We start from the raw sequence: 24,166 nt of genomic DNA, 5'->3' as shown, positions 1-24,166 counted from the left end.
AAGAACTCTGAGGAATGAATTCAGATTTATGGGTAGAGTCATTTCTTAGTTGATAAATAGACTAAGGATATGAAACGACAGTTCTCAAGAAAAGAAACTCAAATTAGTTATAGACAAATAAAAATACAGAGAAGTTATAATTTACACACTTCTGAGATGACATTGTAAGCCCAACAGATTAGCACATATGACAGAAAAGGAAAATGGTAATGAGAGACATGGTAGAAAAATAGTCAAATTGATGCAGTATTGGTGAAACTGACTACAACCATTCTATATTTTTATTCATCTTAGAAATAGGTAAGTTTCTCCAAATTGCTAGTATCATAAACAATAAAGGTAAACTCACCACCAATGAGGAGGAAATTAAAGTAATAATTCAAAATTATTTTGCCCAATTCTTTGCCAATAAATTTGACAATCTAAGTGAAATGGATGAATATTTACATAAATATAAATTGCCCAGGTTAAATGAAGAGGAGATTAAGTACCTAAACAACACTATCTCAGAAGAATAAATTCAACAAACCATCATTGAACTCCCTAAGAAAAAAATCTCCAGGGCCTGATGGATTCACCAAAGTGAATTCTACCAAACATTTAAAGAACAATTGGTTCCAATTCTATATAAACTCTTTGGAAAAATAGGGAAAGATGGAACTCTGCCTAACTCTTTCTATGACACCAATATGGTGCTGATACTTAAATCAGGAAGAGTTAAAACAGAGAAAGAAAATTATAGACCTATCTCCCTGATGAATATAGATGCAAAAATCTTAAATAAAGTCTTAGCAAAATGATTACAACAAATTATCACTGGGATAATATATTATGATCAAGTAGGATTTATTCCAGGAATGCAGGGTTGGTTCAATATTAGGAAAACTGTTAGTATAATTAATTATATCAATAACAAACCTATCACAAATCATATGATCCTATCAATAGATGCTGAAAAAGCTTTTGACAAAATACAGCACCCATTCCTACTAAAAACACTAGAGAGTGTAGGAATGAATGGACTGTTACTTAGAATAATTAGCAGTATCTATCTGAAACCATAAACAAGCATTATATTCAATGGGGAGAGGTTAGAGACATTCCCAGTAAGATCAGGGGTGAAACAAGGATGCCCATTATCAACACTACCATTCAATATTGTATTAGAAATTTTAGCTTCAGTAACTAGAGAAGAAAAATAAATTGAAGGAATTAGAATTGGGAAGGAAGAGACAAAACTCTCATTCTTTGCAGATGACATGATGGTATACTTAGAGAATCCCAAGAATTCAATACAAAAAACTACTGGAAACAATTAGCAATTTTAGCAAAGTTGCAGGATATAAAATTAAAACCTCATAAAACCTCAACTTTTCTATATATGATTGTCAAGATACAGCAGGAAGAGCTAGAAAGAAAAATACCATTCAAAGTAACCTCAGACAATATAAAATACCTAGGAGTCTATTTGCCAAGGCAAACTCAGACACTTTTTGAAAACAATTATAAAACACTTCTCACACAAATTAAATCAGATTTAAATAACTGGGCAAATATCAACTGCTCATGGATAGATAGAGCTAATATAATAAAAATGACAATTCTACCAAAATTAAACTACTTGTTTAGTCCCCTACCAATCAAAATTCCAAAAAATTACTTTAATGATTTAGAAAAAGTTGTAAGTAAATTCATATGGAGAAATAAAAAGTCAAGAATTTCCAGGGATTTAATGAAAAAAAAGTGCAAAAGAAGGGGGCTTAGCCCTACCCAATCTAAAATTATATTATAAAGCATCAGTCATCAAAACTATCTGGTATTGCCTAAGAGACAGAGTGGTAAACTAGCAGAATAGACTAGGTGCAATAGCAGGAGATGATTATAGTAATCTGCTGTTTAATAAACCCAAAGAATCCAGCGATTGGGATAAAAACTCTCTCTTTGATAAAAACTGCTGGAAAAATTGTAAGTTAGTATGGAAGAATCATAGTTTAGACTAATATCTCACACCCTTTACCAAGATAAGATCCAAATGGATTCAGGATTGAGACATAAAAAACAATACTATAAGCAAATTAGAAGATCAAGGACTAGTTTACCTGTCATATCTATGGAAAGGGGAGCAGTTTATGACTAAGAAAGAAATGGAGAACATCACTAAAAACAAACTATATGATTTCAATTACATAAATTTAAAAAGCTTTTGCACAGATAAATCCATAGTAACCAAGATCAAAAGAAATGCAGTAAACTGGGAAACAATCTTTATAACTAATGTTTCAGACAAAGGACTCATTTCTAAAAATATACAGAGAACTGAGTCGTATTTTTTTTAAAAAGCCATTCCCCAGTTGATGTATGTTCAAAGGATATGCAAAGGCAATTTACAGATGAGATCACAGCAATCCATAGTCATATGAAAAATTGATCTAAATCATTACTTATTAGAGAAGCAAATTAAAGCTTCTCTGAGGTACCACCTCACACCTCTAAGACTAGTCAATGTGACCAGAAAGAATAATAATAATTGTTGGAAGGGTTGTGGGAAATCTAAGACACTATTACATTGTTGGTGGAGCTGTGAACTCATCCAACCTTTCTGGAGAGAAATTTGGATCTATGCCCAACAGGCAACAAAAATGTGCATACACTTTGATCCAGCAATACTACTACTGGGTCTATACCCTGAAGAAATAATGAAAAAAAGTAAAAGCATCACTTGGACAAAAATATTCATAGCAGCTCTATTTGTGGTGGCAAAGAATTGGAAATCAACTAAATGTCCTTCAATGGGGAATGGCTTAGCAAACTGTGGTATATGTATGTCATGGAACACTATTGTTATATTATAAACCAGGAGGGACAGGAATTCAGGGAAGCCTAGAGGGATTTGTATGAACTGATGCTGAGAGAGATGAGCAGAAACAGAAAAACACTGTATACCCTAACGCCAACATGGGGGCTGTGATCAACCTTGATGGACTTGTTCATTCCATCAGTGCAACAATCAGGGAGAACTTTGGGCTGTCTACAATGGAGAATACAATCTGTATCCAGTATCAAACTGTGGAGTTTGAACAAAGTTCAAGGACTATTCCCTTTAATTTAGAAAAAAAACTGATATTTTATTGTCTGATCTTGTTATCTCTTATACTTTATGTTTCTTCCTTAAGGATATGATTTATCTCTCATCACACTTAATCTGGAGCAATGTACAACATGGAAACAATACAAAGACTGACAAATTGCTTTCTATGGGGGGTGGAGGAGGGAAGTAAGATGGGGGGATATTGTAAAACTCAGAATAAATAAAATCTTTAATTGAAAAAAGAAATAGGTAGGTTTTTTAAGAATCACCTAGCCTGTTATTCAGGTTCACCATTATAATTCAGTTTTATCATTCCCCAAATTTAATAATTATTTGAAATTCCAAATGAAATTCCATTAATTCATATATTTGTTACTGGATTTTTTTCTCCTGCTTTTCTGGAGACTGATATATTTCCAGGAACCTAGTGATTTAATAAATGCTAACTATTATATAGAATGATAATACTATCATTTATATAGAGATTCAAAGTTTGTAAATCACTTTGCATGATTTGTTTCATTTTATCCTTTTGAAGGAGACACAGGAACCAGACTCAGACAAGATAAGGGACTTTCCCTTGGTAACACAACTAGCAAATGACCAGGGCAGGTTTTTAAATAAGAGGTTCTCCTAACCCCAAGAACAGGGCATTCTTCCTACCATGCTACACCATCCCTACCAATGGGCACAGGTTCATGAAAAAGTTCTTAGAACTCTCACTGATTAGATGCCTTTATTCTCTCTTATAGAAAACCACTGGAGGAGAGCAAAAAATGCCAGGTTGATGGCATGAAGAATGTAGGTGTGTAGAGCACTGTCTGTAGTTGTAAGAAGGGATGCTAAAGGTTCACTGATTGAAGAGCCTTAAGTGTGGATGTGGGTGTGAGTACCCTAAAGCCATTGACATTCTTTCTACCTTCTCCTTCCACTCCTTTTCAAATGAAGCACAAAATGCAATTGAAGCCAAGGTAAAACCCTTCTAGAAGCTTTCTATATATGGAAGGATAGCCAATAAATAAATAAACATATAATCAAAAAAATAAGTAACCAGCATCATCAACCAGTATACAAAATGGAGCAGTTATGACTTTTTTATATTTAATATTTTGTATTTTTAAAAAAGTTAATCTTTACATGTGCTTTCTCAGCACCCCTGCCCCAGTAGATCTTACAACTGTACTGTGAACTTCTGTTGCAGTTAAAACAACAAACCCTTTTTTTCTAAAATTGAGAAATCTTTGACTTTATTTTCTGACTGACATACCTTCCAAGATTTTTTCCGACATTTTAAGAAACACCCCACCATATAAGCTATAGTTTATTCAACAGCATTTACAGCAAGAATGATCTCCACTCTGTTATTCTCAATCTGAACAGTCTTGTTTCTCTTTCCCATTTGAGTTCTTGGAACCATGTGGACCCTGTTGTGATACAGGGACAAACAACAATCATTATTTCTTTTCCATTTAAAAAAAAAAAGGTTACAAACCAGAAGCCCTTGGGGAGCTTTAGCCTTTAAGGTCCCTGGGTCTTTGAAGGAGACAAAAAGATAACAAATGATGGAAATCACCAGAAAAGTTCTGGAAATTCAGTTGTCACCATTGGAAAGCATCTGAGAATTTCACTTGATTTCCCAGATTCCCAAGAAGCTTTTTCTTGGTGCTTGATTTTGTAGTGGCCATGCCATGAGAAGGAACAACCTGCTTCTCTCCATGTTGTTGCAGCTCCATCAAGAACTGGTCCACATAATCCTTAATGCTTTCTTTCAGGGATGTGATCCAAACCAGCAACTCTGATCTGTTTACTATTATTGATTTTTTTGTGAGACTTGAAAGCTTAAAGGGTCACTATCTCTTTCAAAAAAAAGAAAAGGAAAATTCAAAAACTATTTTCAGAAAAGGTATATAAATCCAGATTTTGTTGTTGATGAAGCTTATGGAAAGTGACTGTTCTAGGGGTGTTGTGAAGTATGAGTTTTATGAAAGGTAGACAATGGTATGGTATGAACTCTTTAAAATTCAGCCATTTCCTGAAGTGTCTAGGTCCAACAAAATTGAATCCAATGCAAAGCTGGTGAAAATCCATCAGACAAACATACTGTCATACAGTCAAACAAGTCCCTGATCTGAAGAAACTGGCCACATTATATTGCAAAAGAAGACATTGGTATCCCTAGCATTCCTTCAAATATCTGGCAGAAAAGAGAACAAGAGGAAAAGCACTTGGAAGAGGAGGATGAGGAATAAGAGACAGAGATAGAAGACAGACATACAGAGACAGAGAGACAAAAAGAGACAGAGGAACAGATATTCAATCTGTCTCTCTCTGTCTCTATCTCTGTCTCTCTCTCTCTCTGTCTCTCTGTCTCTCTCTCTCTGTCTCTCTGTCTCTCTGTCTCTCTGTCTCTTTCTGTCTCTCTCTCTCTCTCTCTCTCTCTCTCTCTCTCTCTCTCTCTCTCTCTCTCTCTTTCTCTTTTCCTTTTTCTCTGCCTGATCCCATGGGAAATGTTAAAAGTTAAATTGCAATTGGCTTGATTGGAAGGTTTTATTTGGTATTAAAGATGATAAAAGTTAAAATTAAGTACTGATAAATTTAAATGTACTGTTTGAACTGGAATGTACAATATGAAAATTTGAAATTTTACATATATTATATTAGGTTCCTATTCATTTTATCATAGATTTCTATATTTGAATTTCTTTGTGGGGGTGGGGCTAGGCATTGATTTTTATTTATTTATTTTTCCATTCATTTGTAGAGATACTTTTCCACATTCATTTTTTGGCTGATAATCTCTTTTTTACTGAAATATTATTTAATTTTATTTTTCCAGTTTCATGGAAAGGTATTTTTCAACATTTGTCTATTTGCAAGTTGATGAGTTCTACATTTTTCTACCACCTTCCCTATGGTTGCAAACTATCTAGCAAAAATTGTACATGTACAATCATGTTTTACATATTTCTGAATTAGTCATGCTATGAAAGAAGAAGTAGAACTAAGGGAAAAGGAAGAAACTATGAGAAAGAAAGGAAAAACATAAAAGAAGTTTTTAAAATGTGAATATAGTAGGCTTTGCTCTGCATTCATATTCCATTGTTTTTTCCTCTGAATTTGTGTGGTATTGTCCATAGCAGGTCTTTCAGGATTGTTCTTGATATCTGAACTGCTGAGCAGAGCTGCATCTATCAGAATTGATTGTCCTACAATGTTGTTGTTAATGTATGCAGTGATCTGGTGGTTCTACTCACTTGATTCAAAATCAGCTCAGCTAAGTCTTTTCTTGATTTCTCTAAAGTTCAATACCTAATTATATTTTTTTAGGATTTTGCAAGGCAAATGGGGTTAAGTGGCTTGCCCAAGGCCACACAGCTAGGTAATTATTAAGTGTCTGAGACCGGATTTGAACCCAGGTACTCCTGACTCCAGCGCCAGTGCTTTATCCACTGCACCACCTAGCCACCCCATACGTAATTATTTCTTACAGAACAAAAGCACTCTTTAACATTCATAACTTGTTCAGCCATTCCCTCAATTGATGGCCATTTGCTCAATTTCCTTCTTTGCCACTACAAAAAGTGGTTCTATAAATATTTTTAAGTATGTGTGACTTTTTCCATTTTTTATGATGGCTTTGGCATATAGATCTAGAAGTGGTATTGCTGCATCAAAGAGGATGCACAGTTTTATTAGCCTTTGGGCATAATTCCATATTGCTCTCCAGAATGGTTGGATTAGCTCAATCTACATTAGTGTCTGTTTTCCCACATCCTCCCCAATATACATCATTTTCCTTTCATGTCATCTTAAACAATCTGATTGATGTGAGGTGGAACCTCATAGTTTTGTTTTGTTTTTAATTTGTAATAATGATTTGTAGCATTCTTCCATTTGGCTTTAGATAACTTTTATTTCTTCACTTGAAAACTGCCTATTCACATTCTCAACTGGAGAATGACTTGTAATGTTATAAATTTTACTCAGTTCTCTATATTTTTTAGAATTGAGTCCTTTCTCAGAAACTCAAGATGTGAAAATTGTTTCCTAACTTTCTGCAGTTCAAGTACTTGATTGTATTTTTTTTATATGTGCAAAACCTTTTTAATTTAATATACTCAAATCATTCATTTTGCAATTTCAAATATTCTCTTTTTCTTGTTTGGTCATAAACTTCTCCCCCTCCATAGACCTGACATATATAAATATTTCTTATTCTCTTTATTGGTTTATGGTATCACCCTTTGTGTCTAAATTCTGTAGGCATTTTTACCTTATTTGGGTATGGGGTGTGAGATTTGAGTCTAAGCCTAGTTTTTGCCATACGATTTTTCTGTTTTCCCAGCATTTTTCTCAAATAACAGAAACTACTGTCATTGACTTTATCAAACAAAAGATTACTAAAATCATTTACTATTAGTTCTTTTGTACATAATCTAATCCACTGATCCATTACTCTATTTCTAAACTAGTACCAGACAATTTTGATGACTGCTGCTTTGTAGTATAGTTTTAGATATATACAATTAGGACAACTTGCTTTGAATTTTTCATCTATTTTCTTGATATTATTGACTTTTTTTTTGCTCCAGATGAATTTCGTTACTTTTTTCCCTAGTCAAATATTATAGTTCTTTAGGTATGGTACTGAATAAGTAATTTAATTTGGTTCAAATTGTCATTTTTATTATATTAGTTTAGCCTAGCCATGAGCAATTGACATTTTCCCACTTGTTTAGGTCTGACTTTATCTGTAAAAAAATTTTATGGAATTATGTAAATAGCTTCTGGGATTATTTTGGGAAATAGATACTCAGGTATTTTAGTTGTTTACAATTACTTTAAATAGAATTTCTCTTTCTATTTCTTGCTCTTAGGTTTTATTAGTTATAATTAGAAATGCTATTGATTTATGTGGGTTTTTAAGATCCTACTACTTTGTTGAAGTTAATTAATTATTTTAGTTGATTTTCTAGGGCTTTCTAAATATATTAGTATATCATCTGCAAAGTGTGAAATTTTGGGGTTTTTTTTTTGATTACTCATTCTATTCCTTCTATTTGTTTTTCTCTTGTATTGCTAATCAACATTCATTTTTACAGAGTTTATTCCTTCCTACACTTCCCTATGCTCACTCTAGGAGAGGAAGTAGTCTAATACAGGTTATACATAGACAATCTCATGGCACATATTTCTATCTTGGTCACATTGTAAAAGAAAAATAAAAATATAAAGGGAAAGTCTATGAGAAGGAAAAAAGCAGAAACAAAATCAAAATATGAAGAATAGTATGCTTTGCTGTATTCATATCATTTTCCATAACAAGTCTTTTAGAAATGTCTTTGCTCTATTGCTGAGAAGAGCTAAATCTGTCATAGTTGATCATTGCATAATAACAAAATTTTAAGAAATCATATAATTATCTCAATAGATACTGGAAAAGCTTTTGACAAAATACAGCATCCATTCCTCTTACAAATACTAGAGAGGAGTTCAAACTTTCAAGGTGGAGCCTAGATGATGGTGTGAACCTAGCATGCTTTCAGAGTTTTTCCCTTGCAATGTTAATTGAAGTCTCTATACAGACATTAGAGCTACAGATCCCACCAGAATGTTAATTGAAGTCTCTATACAGACATTAGAGCTACAGCTCCCACCAGACTAGCTTTCAGTTATAGACATAAGAGAGGCTCTTCAGTGAGAGTCTGTCTTCTTGCAGGAAAAGGGGAAGTAAAGCCCAGGTAGATGAGAGAAATGGAAACCCAGTGGGAGTCTTCCACCACAGTGCAGCCCAAGTCCCAGCATCTAGACAGCAGCCCAGGTCCCAGAATCTAGATAGAAGGTCAGCAAGGTCCCATCCCCAGACAAAATATGAACCTTGGGAACACTGGGGCAACAGATAGAACTGTGATGGTGAACAAACCACTACATAGACAGAGCCTAGACATGAAGGAAGAAACAAACCACTTCATAGGCAATGCCCTGGCTACAAAGGCAACATCTTGGCAAGTGATACTCCAGAGACCAGACCCCATCACCAACACAAAAAGCTCTGGACTATACTCCCTATAACCCAGGAACAGAGTTCAACAATCAAAATGAGCAAAAAACCAAAAAGAAAGCTACTGTTCAGATAGAGTTAATAATAGAGATAATAAAAATGCCATTTCAGAAGAAAAAAGCAGTGACAAATTACCAACATGGGAAGTCATAAAGGAGTTCATGAAATGGACTCAAATCTAAAACCTCAATGAAGGTCTTAAAAATATCTTAAAAACTGAAGATGAGAGAAGAAAGAAAAATGGAAAAAAGAAATGAGAGTCATGAAGGTAAATTATGAAAAATTGACCAAAGAAATCAATTCCTTTAAAAGTAAAAATAACCAACTGGAAAAAGAATCTATCTCATCTAAAATTCAAATCAATCAACTGGAAAAGAAATGCAACTTATCTAAAAGTCAAATGGAAAGGGAATGGAAGTCAGCAAAAAATGAAATTGAGCAAATGGAAAAGGAATACAATTCACGGAAAAGTAAAATCAATCATCTGGAAAAGGGAATAGAAAAGCTGTCTGAAGAAAAGAAAAACCTAAAAATTTGAATTATACAAAAAGATATTAATGAATTTATGATTCCACCAAGCAAAATCAAATGGATGAAGAGATTGGAGAATATGTAAAGCACTTTTTATGAAAAAGAAGCCACCTGGATAATAGATCCAAGATAGATAATTCAGAAATTATTGATCAGAAAACTTAGATCAAAATAAGATCCTGGAAAATAGCTTTCAGGAATTTATTATGGAGAACTGTCCTAATATACTAGATCAAGAAGAAAAAAATAGTCCTTGAAAAAATAGAAAGAACACCTCTAGAAGGAGACCCCAAGAAAAAATTCCAAGGGCTGTCATAGTCAAATTCCAGAATTTTCAAATAAAGGTGAAAATACTGCTAGCAACTCAAAAGAAACAATTTAAATATAAAGGAAGCACAATCAGAAGTACACAGGATGGCTTCAACATTAAAGGATCAGAGGGCCTGTGTTATGATAGTTTGGTCCTTGGATTACAATCAAGTATTTACTAACTGGCAAAATTCAGCATGTTCTGCCAGGAGGAAGATGCATTTCCAATGAAATAGAGAACTTAAAACATTTTCTGAAAAAGAAAAAGACCAGAAGTGAGCAGAAAATTCTATCTTCAAATACTAAATTCGAGAATTGAAAGAAAAGATAAATGGAAGGGGTGGCTAGGTGGTGCAATGGATAAAGCATTGGCCCTGGAGTCAGTAGTACCTGAGTTCAAATGTGACCTCAGACACTTAATAATTACCTAGATGTGTGACCTTGAGCAAGCCACTGAACCCCATTGCCTTGCAAAAAAAAAAAGATAAATGGAAGGGGGGAAAAATAAATGCTAGCTAAGATCATTAAATTACATATATCCCTATGAGGGAAGATAACTCTTGTAACTCTTTAGAATTTTATTTCTCTTAGGATGGAAAAAGGGTTGAATATAGTGCCAAGGAATGTATTTAGAGAATATGGATTTAATTGATTCTTTTTCCTCCTATCATGCCCTTCACATCTCTTCACCTTCTTTCATTGGTCACCAAGTTGCCACTTTGACCAGGAGGAAAGAGTGATGAAGTATAAATTTTTGTCTGCTTCTCACTCTCTAATAACAAATATATAAATCTCCACATCATATTGTCAGAAACAGGATGGCACTAACATCCTAAAAGGAGAGGAAGATGTTCATGTTTTATGGAAGTCTATAATATAACTAATAAGCTATAATTGTCCTAGCCAAAAGGCTGCACTTCTCAACCCCAATGGAACTGTTGACAGAACTTTGCCTCCCTTAATGAGAACATGAAATGAATCAGAAATCCTGAGGTGAGGAGCACCTTCCTAATGGATTTGTGATGGTTACCAAGACTGTTTTAAAAATGGGGGGGTGGCAGTTTTCACTGGATCTTGCTAATTAATTTATGTTTCTTTGTCAAAATCCTATAAATATATGTTGACAAAATCTGACATTGCAGCCCAGTTCCCATCCAGACTCTTCCCCACCTTCATGTATGAACCACAGATTTAAGAGAACAAAAGACATATATGTTATTCTAATTCAATTTGTTCTTTTTAAGAACAAACTCTGGAGGCTAACACACATTGACCTAATTATATTTTATTCCCTATTAGGTCAAATTCTGAGGATTAGCATATGTAGTTTCATTCTTTATTAGGATTAAATTTATGGGGTTGCAATCTCCAGAGAATTAACCCTTTATGTTGGGCTAACTCAGAACTGCTATCATATTAATTGCTCACTCTAAAACATTCCTTTTATGGTATTTTAAATTCACATGTCTCTTTCAATTGATTTTGATAATTGGTCCTTCTAATTTGTTCTGTTCTTGGCTTGATTTCTTTTTAAAATTTGGTATTAGATTACTGAGAGTAAATACTTCAAGTTAGATTTGGTATGTTGCCAAAAAAAACAACAATTTAACAAAAGCTAGTTACAGAGCAAAATAGAAATCCTAAAAATTAAAGAAAAAAATTTTAAAATAGAAAGTAAAAAAAAAATCTTTCTGTATTTCTTGTAGAATTGTTTTTTTTTCCCTTAATGGAATTGCTAAATTTAGCCATAGGTGTCTTAGACTTTGCAACCTTTTTTTTTGGATTTGTTTTTAATTTTTTTTCTGGAGACAATCTATGAATTCTTTCCATTGACACTTTTTTGTGTGTTCAGGAATTCTAGACTGTTTATTATTTCTTGTATAATGTTATTCTGGTTTTTGATGGATCATATATTTCTTAGAGACATAATTTTAAAATTGTCTACTCGTCCTGTCTTTGAGATCAACATGGTTTCTTCTTGAAAAGAAACCTTGTTTTCTTCTATTGTTATTTCTTTCTCTTCTTCCAGATTATTTTTTTATTTCTGAGTTTTTGCATTTCCAGTTATCTTTTTATATTTCTCCAATAAGACTTGCCACCACAGATTTAAGGATTTTTTCCCTGACAGTTGTTTCTGTTCTTGCAATTTTTATCTTTATTTTAAATCACTCAGAAATGGCATATTATAGTTTGATATCCTCAATTATCCCTCAGTTTCTTCAATGTTGGATAATTTTCATTTTATTGTATTTATTCATAGACATCTGAAATTACTTACTACCTATTTGGAGATCATATTTATTTCTGCTGTTAATGATTTTTTTCTGTTGATCTTATATGATTATGTCCAAAGTCTTTATGATTTTTTCTTTTGGAGATATTTGTTGATTATAGTCTTTCACTTCCATTTAGTATTTCACTTTCCATTCACTTCTTCCTAGTGTTCACTTTCTGATGGTGGTTTCCCTGGGAGGACAAATCTCATAATGTCTCAGTTTCTCCCACACTTGGTAATTCATGGTACACTAACTTTAGTCTCTTTGCCAAGAGAGCTTTGATAGAATAAAATTAACCCTTCTAAATTCTGAAATTTTTCCCTGAGGCTTAGTAGAATGCCCCATAGTGTTCCCATATACATATCCCATCCCCAATATATATGCTAAATCTATTTTAATATGCATTTATCTTCTTCATTTAAATGTAAAATATTTGTGAATAAACATTTACTCTTTCCTTAACTTCTGCTTCATTGTCACCTTCCTTAAAGATCAGTCACTATCTTCTGCATGAACCCTTTCCTGATCCACTCAAACACTAGTATCTTGCCTCTTCAAACCACTTTATATTTAATCCTCTCTAGAAACATACGCAATACATATATGTTATATAAGTAACGTATGCCTATATATACAGATATATATATATTATATATATATATATATATATATATATATATATATATATATAGAGAGAGAGAGAGAGAGAGAGAGAGAGAGAGAGAGAGAGATACATTTTTGGTTGATATTGAGTCATGTTCAATTCTGTGTGACCTATTTAGAGTTTTCTTGGTGAAGGTAATGGAGTTGTTTGTCATTTCTTTATCCAGGCCATTTAGTGTCTAAGGCCAGACTGCATTTCAGAAAGGCAAGTCTTCCTGATTCCCAGCTTACTGCACCAACTAACTGTCTGATTTCATGGCATATATATTTGAAATTTAAGTACATTTCATTAAGCACTAGCTGCCAAACACTGTGCTAAGTTCTGGGAGTACAGATATAAGCAAAACATAAGCAAAAAAATCCCCAAACAAAATAAAATAAATACCCAAATAGTCCTTCCCTCAAGAACTTCCACTCTAATAGGGGAAGACAACCCATAAAGGAAGAGCTGGAAGGATGAGGGAAAGAACAAGGTGGAAAAGTCTGAAGAATTGTATTTACAATGCTGTTGCATTTAACATATTTGTATTTGTTTATATATATATATATATATATATATACATATATATATATATATATACTCACCTGCCCCAATTGAATATAATTCAATTTTATGATTAGAAATGACTTCATTCTTTGTACTTTTACTTGTGGCCTGGCACTCAAATGCATGTTTCCCTTGATAAAATCCAGAACAAGTGGTCAATTAGATGCTGTTTGTTTGTTTTAACCAGGAGTCACTGACAATCATTAGCCTAATGCCTTTCCACAGCAAGGACCAAATACTTGGCATTCTCATGTTCACTAAGATAGATATGTGCCTGACCCATCCAGTGCTTCAGGGAAACCACTCAGATAAAAATCAACCTCTTAATGATTCTGAAAAAGTAGTTTTTCTGTTCTCTAGCTCTGTCCTCTTCAGGGTGGCAATATTCTACATATCCATCTAAAGCTGTGGATTAAATAGATTTTCCTAGCTTTAGAAACTTATTAATTCCTAGATATCCTCCCTATCCTTCAGGGAAAATTTCTACTCTCTTCCCTTTTTTGTACTATATTTCAATGAAACTCAATTATGTGAGCCTTAAACGGTGACTTGATTACAGTTTTTACTTAGAGTTAAATAATAATTTTGCAGTCTATGTACTCATAACTTTTCTAAGACTCAGTCATTTCACAATGGTCAATAGTCAATAAATATTTATTAAGTGCCCTCTATGTGCCAGACATTGTGCTAAGTAGTGGAGATACAAAGAAAGGCAAATACTTCCTTCTTTTAAAAAGCTCACACTCTATTGAGGGAGATAACAGGCAAACCACTATGTATAAAGAAAAAAGAATGAAACAACTGAGAAAAGACACTAGAATTAAGGTTACTGGGAAAGGTATTTTTTTTTATATAAGTTGGGATTTCATCTTGAAAAGAAAGAAGTCCTGGTTGAAGAATACCTTTAGATGAACAGAAAATACTCCATTTTTCTGATTTGTTGCCACTTCACTCACTGGCTATCTCAATTGTTGTCCTTCTCAGGGTTTAATCATCTTCCCCATTTGTTTTTTTTTTCATTCATTATCCCATACAGGGACAATGTCTAGATCTGTGGAACAGGTCATAAATTCATAGTCTCATAGAATCATAGACTAGTCGTTGGAAGATTCTTTAGAGATTATCTATTTCTTCGCCTCATGCTATTAATTTGATTTTATAGGCAGCTAAGGTGACATAGTGCTTAGAAACCTGGGACTGAAATCAAGAAGAGCTAATTTCAAATCCAACCTCAGACATTCACTAATTGTCCTTTGGGCAAATCATCTAACCTTTTTTTTCTGCCTCAGTTTCTTCATCTCTAAAATAGAAATAACAATAACACCTGCCTCTCAGGTTTGGGGTGAGAATCAAATGATTTTATGTACATAAAGCACTCTGTAAACCTTAAATTGCTGGGGTAGCAAGGCCACACAGTGGATGGACCACTGATTGTGAAGTCAGAAGGACCTGAGTTCAGATATGGGTGTGCACAATTGTTTCTTACTATTAGCTGTGTGATCTTAGACAAGTTACTTTACCCCATTGTCCTGCCAAAACCAGCAAAAAATCTTAAACTGCTATATAAATGCTAGCTATTATGATTCTGAGGAAGATGATAGTGAGATCAGAGAGATGATATATCTTACCTAAGTTCACCTAGACACTAAAACAGCTAAAATACTCTGTATTTTCTCCTCAAATGCCACTAGCTGTGTTTACAGTGCATATTATCAGTCTCCTTATCAGCCTACACTCACTTCATTGACCAGGTTGATCCTAAAAAAGAGCCCACAGTCTATTAGATGGGGCAAAGTTATTTGATCATTATATTTTTATAATTCCAGTGATGGACAAAATCAAAAATTAGTTCATTCTATCCTCAAATCACTATTTATTAGAAAGTTCTTACTTAAATTGAGACAAAATTTTCCTCGCTAGTAGTTATTCTAGTTCAGTCCTCTGTAGTAACCCAAGGTTTCAAGCTTCTCTTCCATGGAATAGTGTTACATTTATTGCATTGAATCTACAATCCTTTGTTGAAAGCATATGGTGGTAAAGAACTGGAAATTACAGGGATGCTCATCAGATGGGGAATGACTAAGTTGTGATATATATTTGAGATGGAATGCTTCTATGCTATAAGAAATGATGAGCTCACTGATTTTAGAAAAAAACATGGAAAGATTTGCACAAAATAATGAAGCACGAAGTGATCACTAAGAGAACTTTGTATGCAGTAATGGCAATATTGTGTTAAAACTGCTTTGAGGGGCAGCTAGGTGGTGCAGTGGATAAAGCACTGGCCCTGGAGTCAGGAGTACCTGGGTTCAAATCTGATCTCAGACAGTTAATAATTACCTAGCTGTGTGGCCTTGGGCAAGCCACTTAACTCCATTTGCCTTGCAAAAAAAAAAAATAAAACTGCTTTGAGTGAAAAAAAAATATTTTATCTATTATAAATACACAAATGAACTAAAAATACATATTAAGAAAGATATGATTATTATCTAGAGAAAGCACTGATAATGATAAATAGAAGCATGTCAGAATAATTTCATATATGTAAATATATAAAAAACATTATATATGTACCTCTGTGAATAATGCTAGCCACCTTTTGGGTAAGAAAGGGAGAGTGGAAAAAAAATTTTTTTAATGGCAAATTATACTATTTTGAATTTTTATAATTGTTTTTGGTGCTCTCCCCCATGAGCTTCTCCCCCTTTTGTTCTTATTCTTCTTTCACAGATCTCATTAAGATGAAATTGCCTATTGAAGGACTATCCTGCTATCAGAAAGTAACTTGTCTGTTTTGTGAAAACTTTCCAAGTTTTGGGAAATGTAAGAAATGTACTGAATCCAATAAAAAATGAATTTGCAGAACCTAAAACCATAGCACATTTGGAAATTTAACATGACAAGAAAAGCTTCTTTCTTGATTAAGGAATCTGATAATTCATTTCTATGGAATCTGTTACCTGCCTCTTGGGGAAATTCTGTTCTTTCCCTGAACACACTGATTTTCAAATGAATGGAGATCTCATTCAACCCCTATAAGGAGACCTAGGCTCCAGTTTACTCTGACTTTGTCAGCACCTTGTTCTGTGACCATGTATGCTTAATTTCTCTGCACCTTAGTTTTACTCATTGAATAGCTTCATGATCTCCAAAAGACCTAGATCTTCTTGCTTTATGATTCTTTATGTTAGATAGAAGTAACAGCATTTAAATATCTCTGTACACACACACACACACATAAACACACACACACATACACACACACACACACACACACACACACATACAGAGCCTTATTATAGTGCAGTGGATAGATCACTGAACTGGAAATCAGGAAGACTGTGAGTTCAAATCCATCCTCAGAAACTTACTAGCTATGTGATCCTGGACAAGTAACTTAAACCTATTTATCTCAGGTCCTCATCTATAAAATGACAAACAACCCAAGTATCTTTGCCAAGAAAACCCAAAATGGCTCACAAACCATTGAACATATACATATGTGTGTGTTTATTAATGTATATGTGTATCACTCCATATTCTGATCATTCCAGTCCCTGACCATCTTTCTACCATGCTGCCTTCTAGCTGCTATTGTCTCTCTCTCAACACATCGCCTGGACAGCTAAACATCATCCTGACATGCTGCTGCAAGTATGCCACTTTTTCATTTCTATCTCAAGCTTCAGGAACAGTAAACAAAACAATACTATTACTTCTAAAAAGAGAGCATATCAATTGATGATTCTATGGCTCCATTAACCATCCCTATAATTTCTTCCATCAAAATTCTAACCATCGCTCGCTTAAATAGGTTAGCTCCCCATTGGAATGTAGACTTCTGAGGACAGGGACCTTTCTTTTCCACTTAATCCAGAGTTTAGCATATAATAAACTCTTTTTATAGAAAGATTTTATTTATTTTGAGTTTTACAATTTTTCCCCCATTCTGGCTTCCCTCCCCCTCACCCCCCCCACAGAAGGCATTCCCTTAGTTTTTACATTGTTCCCATGGTATACATTGGTCTCAGTTGAATGTGATGAGAGAGAAATCATATCCTTAAGGAAGGAAAGGTATCAAAATTGCATAATAAGATAACAGTTTTTTTCCCCCCTAATTTGAAGGTAATAGTCTTCGGCCTTTGTTTAAACCCCACAATTCTTTCTATAGATACAGATGGTATTCTCCATTGCAGATAGCCCAAAATTGTCCCTGGTTGTTGCAGTGATGGAATGAGCAAGTCCATCAAGGTTGATCATCCCCCCATGTTGCCGTTAGGGTGTATAATGTCTTCCTTGTTCTGCTCGTCTCACTCAACATCAGGTCATGCAAATCCTTCTAGGCTTCCCTGAATTCCCATCCCTCCTGGTTTCTAATAAAACAATAGTGTTCCATGACATACATATACCACAATTTGTTAATCCATTCCCAAATTGAAGGACATTCACTTAATTTCCAATTCTTTGCCACCACAAACAGGGATGCCATGAATATTTTTGTACAAGTGATGGTATTGCCCCTTTTCAGGGTAAAATCTCTTCAGGGTATAGACCCACTAGTGGTATTGCCGGATCAAAGGATATGCACATTTTTAGTGCTCTTTGCACATAATTCCAAATTGCTCTCCAGAAAGGTTGGATGAGTTCACAGCTCCACCAACAATGTGTTAGTGTCCCAGATTTCCCACATCCCATCCAACATTGATCATTGTCCTTTCTGGTAATATTGGCCAGTCTGAGACATGTGAGGTGGTATCTCAGAGGTACTTTAATTTTATTTTCTCTAATAAGTAATGATTTGGAGCAATTTTTCATGTGACTATGGATTGCTTAGATTTCCTCAGCTGTAAATTGCCTTTGCATATCTTTGACAATTTGTCAATTGAGGAATGGCTTGACTTTTTGAAAATTTGACTCAGTTCTCTATATTTTAGAAATGAGACCTTTGTCAGAAATACTAGTTGCAAAAAATTGTTTCCCAATTTATTACATTTCTTTTGATCTTGGTTACAATAGTTATGTCTATGCAAAAGCTTTTTAATTTAATGTAATCAAAATTATCTAGTTTGTTTTTAATGATGTTCTCCAACTATTCCTTGGTCATAAACTGCTTCCCTTTCTGTAGATCTGACAGGTATACAACTCCTTGATCTTCTAGTTTGCTTATAATATTGTTTTTTATTGTCTAAATGCTATATCCATTTTGATCATATTTTGGTATAAGATGTGACATGTTGATCTAATATAAGAATCTTCCTTACTAACTTTCAATTTTCCTTACAGTTTTTATCAAAGAGAGAGTTTTTATCCCAATAACTGGACTCTGGGTTTATCAAAGAGTAGATTACTATAATTATTTCCTGCCTTTGCACATAGTCTATTCTACTGATCCACTACTCTATTTCTTATCCAATACCAGACAGTTCAGATGGCTGATGCTTTATAATGTAATTTTTGATCTGGTAAGGGTAAGCAACCTTCTTTTGCACTTTTTTTCATTGAATCCCTGGAAATTCTTGACTTTTTATTTCTCCATATAAATTTACTTACAACTTTTCCTAACTCATAAAAGTATTGTTTTTGGAATTTTGATTGGTAGGGCAATAAACAAGTAGTTTAGTTTTGGTAGAATTGTCATATTTATTATATTAGCTTGATCTATCAATGAGCAGTGGATGTTTGCCCAGTTATTTATGTCTGATTTTATTTATGTGAGAAGTATTTTGTAATTGTTTTCAAAAAGTTTTTGATTGTGCCTTGACAGGCAGACTCCTAGGTATTTTATATTGTCTGAAGTTACTTTGAATGGGATTTCTCTTTCTGCTGTATCTTGCTAGTCATATGTAGAAATGTTGAGGATTTATGAGGGTTTATTTTATATCCTGCTACTTTGATGAAGTTGCTAATTGTTTCTTGTAGTTTTTAGAATTTTTTTTTTTTGGATTTTCTAGGTAATCCATCATGTCATCTGCAGAGAAAGAGTTTTGTCTCTTCTTTCCCAGTCCTAATTCCTTCAATTTCTTTCTCTTCTCTAATTGCTGAAGCTAATATTTCTCATATTATATTGAATAGTAGTGGTGATAATGGGCATCCTTGTTTCACCCCTGATCTTATTGGGAATGCCTCTAGCCTCTCCCCATTGAATATAATGCTTGTTTATGGTTTCAGATAGATACTGCTAATTATTCTAAGGAACAGTCCATTCATTCCTACACTCTCTAGTGTTTTTAGTAGGAATGGGTGCTGTATGTTGTCAAAAGCTTTTTCAGCATCTATTGATAGACTCATATGATTTGTGATAGGTTTGTTATTGATATAATTAATTATAGTAACAGTTTTACTAATATTGAACCAACCCCACATTCCTGGAATAAATCCTACTTGATCATAATATATTATCCTAGTGATAACTAATTGTAATCATTTTGCTAAGATTTTATTTAAGATTTTTGCATCTATATTCATCAGGAAGATAGGTCTATAATTTTCTTTCTCTGTTTCAACTCTTCCTGGTTTAGGTATCAGCACCATATTGATGTCATAGAAAGAGTTAGGCAGAATTCCATCTTCACCTATTTTTCCAAAGAGTTTATATAAAATTGGAACCAATTGTTCCTTAAATGTTTAATAGAATTCACTTGTGACTCTATCTGGCCCTGGAGATTTTTTCCTTAGGAGTTCAATAATGGCATATTGAATTTCTTTTTCTGAAATAGGTTTATTTAGGGTTTTAATTTCCTCTTCATTTAATCTGGGCAATTTATATTTTTGTAAATATTTGTCCATTTTACTTAGATTGTTAAATTTATTGGCATAGAGTTGGGCAAAATAATTTTGAATTATTACTTTAATTTCCTCCTCATTGGTGGTGAGGTCACCTTTTTCATTTATGATACATGCAATTTGGTTTTCTTTTTTTTTAAATCAAATTGACCAGAGGTTTATCAATTTTATTGATTTTTTTCATAAAATCAGCTCTTGGATTTATTTATTAGCTCAATAGTTTTCTTGTTTTTCATTTACTAATTTCTCCATTAATTTTTAGAATTACTCATTTTGTATTTAATTGGGGGGGTTAATTTGTTTTTTCTCTAATCTTTTCAGTTGCATATTTAGTTCATTGATTTTATCTTTTCTATAATTTATTCACTTAAGCATTTAAAGATATAATATATCCCCTGACAGCCACCTTGAATGTGTCCCATCAGTTTTGGCATGTTGTTTCATTATTGTCATTATTTAGGATGAAATAATTAATTCTTTCTATAATTTGTTGCTTGATCCACTCATTCTTTTTTTTTTTTGGCAAGGCAAGTGGGGTTAAGTGGCTTGTCCAAGGCCACACAGCTAGGCAATTATTAAGTGTCTGAGACCAGATTTGAACCAGGTACTTCTGACTCCAAGGCCAGTGCTTTATCCACTATGCCACCTAGCCGCCCCCGTGAGACCACTCATTCTTTAAAATGAGGTTATTCAGTTTTCAGTTAGTTCTGGGTCTACATCTCCCTGACCCAGTATTGCATTTGATTTTTATTGCATTATGATCTGAGAAAGAACTATTCACTATTTCTGCCTTTCTGCAAATGAAAGTATATTCTCTTCTATCCCCATTCAATTTCCTCCATAGGTCTATCATTTCTAGGTTTTCTAACAATCTATTTACCTCTTTAACTTTTTTCTTGTTTATTTTATAAGATTTATCTAAACCTGAGAGTGTGAAGTTGAGGTCTCCTAGTAGAGTTCAGTTGTCTATGTCTTCCTGTAGCTCTTTCAACTTCTCCTCTAAGAATTTGGATGCTATACCATTTGGTGTATACATATTTAGTATTGAAATTACTTTATTGTCTAGGATACCTTTTAGGAGGATATAGTTTCCTTCCTTATCTCTTTTAACACTATCTATTTTTGCAGCTGCTTTATCTGAGATAAGGATTTCTACCCCTGCTTTTTTCACTTCTGCTGAAGCAAAATATATTTTGCTCTAACCTTTTACCTTTACTCCATATTTATCTTTGTGCTTCAAATGAGTTTCTTGTATGCAAAATATTGTAGGATTCTGTTTGTTTTATCAAGTCTGCGATTTGCTTACATTTTAAGGGAGAGTTCATCCCATTCACATTCAAAGTTATAATTACTAACTCTTTATTGCCCTCCATGCTATCTTCCTTGTTTGTATTTCCCCCTTTTCCCCCTTTATTTATATTCCCCAGTGTTTTGTTTTTGAATACTGCCACTCTCGGTGTATTTGCCCTCTTATATTAAACCCCTCCCCTTTCTTTCCCCTTTCCCTTTTCCCTTTCTTCCCTTCCTTCTGTTAGCTCCCCTTTTTCTCCCCTTCCCTGTCCCCCCTCCCCTTTTCCCCTTTTAATGTTTGAAAGGTAAGTTTTATAACTTAACTAAGTATAAGTTAACTTTAAGCCAAGTCTGATGAGATGAAGATTTAGATGGTTCTCATCTCCTCCCTTCTTCCCCTCAATTACAAGAGGTCTTTTTGACCTCACTGATGTAATGGGAGTTATCCCATTCAGTCTCCTCCATCCTTCCATCTCCTTACTATCTTCCTTTTAAATGAGTTATTGTTTTTAAATCATTTAGTCTGAGTCACAGAGAAGTTATGAGTGTCCATCACTTCTGGCTAAGTACATTCTCTCTAATAGAGTTACAGTTCTCAAGAGTTATGAGACTCTTTCTTCCAAGTGGGTATATAGCTAGTTTCATCTTATTGGATAGCAGATAGATGTTCTTCATCCTTTCTTGATTTTTACATTTTCATGTGTCTCTTGAACCTCCTGTTTGAAGTTCAAATTTTCTATTTAGCTCTGGTTTTTTCATCATGAAATACTGGAAGTCTCCCATTCCATTAAATTTCCATCTTTGCCTCTGGAAGAGAAGACTCATCTAGATTCTTGGCTGCATTTCAAGCTCCCTTGCTCTTCAAAATATCTCATTCCAGGCCCTTCATTCCCTTAATGTTACTGTGGCTAGGTTCTGTGTAATGCTCATTGTGGCTCCTTGGTATTTAAATTGTTTCTTTCTGGCTGCTTGCAGGATTTTCTCTTTTATCGGATAGTTCTGAAATTTGACCACAACATTCCTTGGTGTTTCCATTTTAGTATATCTTTCTGGAGGGGATCAATAACTATTTTCCCCCTGGTTTCATGATTTCAGGGCAGTTTTCCATCACTAAATCCTGTAATATTAAGTCCGGCTTTTTTTTTCTCTTCAATGTTTTCAGGAAGGCCTATAATTCTCAGGCTGTCCCTTCTTGATCTGTTCTCAAGGTCAATGGTTTTGCTGATGAGGTAGTTTACATTTTCTTCTATTTTTTTGATCTTTTGGTTTTGTTTAACCCAATATTGTTTTCTCATGAAGTCATTAGTTTCCACTGATTCCATTCTTTTTTTTTTAGAGAAAAATATTTTTCTTATTTATCATTTGCAACTTCTTTTCCCGTTGGTCAATCCTATCTTTGAAGGAGTTTTCCATTTTCCCAAGTGCAGTTTTGAGAGAGTCATTTTCTTTTTGCATTTGCCCAATTGAAGATCTGAGAGAATTATTCTCATTTTGTATTTGTCCAATTGTATTTTCCAAGGATTTGTTTTCTTGTTGTGAGATGTTAATTTTCTCTTGCAATGTGTTAATTTTCTCTTGAGTTTCTTTTCCCAATTTTTTCCAATTGATTTTTAAACTCCTTCCTGATTTTTTCAAGGAAGTCTTTCTGGGTTGGAGACCAAGGCATATTCTCCTCAGCAGTGCTAGATCTCTCTGGGTTAGAATGTGTCCCTTCTTAAGTATTTCTCCATGGGCCCCTCTTTTCTCTGACTTTTTTTTCATCTTGTGTTGGGGGGGGTGGAGCTGGCTCTCAGAGGTTTGCTTTTGAGGATCCTAGAGGCTTTATTCACTTGGTTTAGTAATTTCAAGGGCCAGCCAATAGGGGTGCTGGTTGCTCTCTCTGGAGTGAGGTCCTCAGCAGCAGGGTCTGAGTTGACCTTGAAACTGGGCTGGGCCCTGGGGGAGGGCGTTAATCTCTTTTTGTTGAGTAAGCTCTGTTGACCAAGCCTTAGCCTGAGGGTGTTTGTGTTTGTTGTGTGTCTGTGTATATATGTGTGTGTGTGTGTGTGTGTGTGTGTGTGTGTGTGTCTGTGTGTCTGTGTGTGTTGTGGGGGGGGCTGTCTGTTGTTTGTTCTGGGCAAAGGGCTCCAATGAAAGTATGGAACTCAGGTCCCCGGGCCCAGCTGGTTGCCAGGCATGCTCAGAAACTCTGTGCTGGAACTCACGCTCCTGTTGCTTCTCTTTCCACTTCCACTCCCTGACCAAAGACTCCACAGCTAAAGTTGTAAAGTTGGATCTTGCACCAGCTGCACAGCAAAGTTTCTATGGCTGAGGCTAGCCCTCTGGCTTCCCCCAGCTGCTGTCCCCATGCTGACCCTCTGCTCTTGTCTCCTGGTTCACCCACAGTCCCCTGAGACAAACCTTCTTGGGAAGTGTTCTTTTTCTAGTTTCTCTTTTTGTGTTTTGTGGATCGAATCTCTGTTAAGAGGTTTCTTTCATGTTGTTTCTGAGGGGGGAAGAGGAGCACTTAACACAGTGCCTGTGTGCTCTCTGCCATCTTTGCCAGAAGTCCATAATAAACTCTTAAGAAATATTTTTCCTTCGATAATTCATTCTCTTCTATAAAATGGTGATAATAA

This window comes from Macrotis lagotis, chromosome X, assembly GCF_037893015.1.
Source record: "Macrotis lagotis isolate mMagLag1 chromosome X, bilby.v1.9.chrom.fasta, whole genome shotgun sequence".
NCBI lineage: Eukaryota > Metazoa > Chordata > Mammalia > Peramelemorphia > Peramelidae > Macrotis > Macrotis lagotis.
Note: the sequence above shows the minus strand (reverse complement) of the source record.